General features: G+C 47.1%; 1 protein-coding gene across 1 annotated transcript in view; it reads right to left on the minus strand.

Annotated features, from left to right (window-relative positions):
* Positions 1-442, minus strand: part of SON (SON DNA binding protein) — a 55,754-nt gene that overhangs the window by 42,697 nt on the left and 12,615 nt on the right. The window lies entirely within an intron of this gene.

Consider the following 442-nt stretch of genomic DNA (forward strand, 5'->3'; position numbering starts at 1 on the left):
CTCTGTGAAGGCTCCTGAACCTCTATTTCTTCAACAGAATTGGATCTGGACTTGTGACGTTCAGAAGACTTGGAGCGGCTACTTCGAGACCTCTGTGAAGGCTCCTCAACCTCTATTTCTTCAACAGATTTGGATCTGGACTTGTGACGTTCAGAAGACTTGGAGCGGCTACTTCGAGACCTCGGTGAAGAATCTTTGCCCTCTATTTCTTCATCAGATTTGGATCTGGACTTGTGACGTTCAGAAGATTTGGAACGGCTACTTCGAGACCTCTGTGAAGGCTCCTCAACCTCTATTTCTTCAACAGATTTGGATCTAGATGTGTGATGTTCAGAAGACTCGGAGCGGCTGCTTCGAGACCTCTCTGCAGGCTCCTGAGCCTCTATTTCTTCAACAGATTTGGATTTAGACATGACACGTTCAGAAGACTTGGAGCGGCTAC

This window comes from Terrapene carolina, unplaced genomic scaffold (assembly GCF_002925995.2).
Source record: "Terrapene carolina triunguis isolate 2854851 unplaced genomic scaffold, T_m_triunguis-2.0 Scaffold31, whole genome shotgun sequence".
Taxonomy (NCBI): Eukaryota; Metazoa; Chordata; order Testudines; family Emydidae; genus Terrapene; species Terrapene triunguis.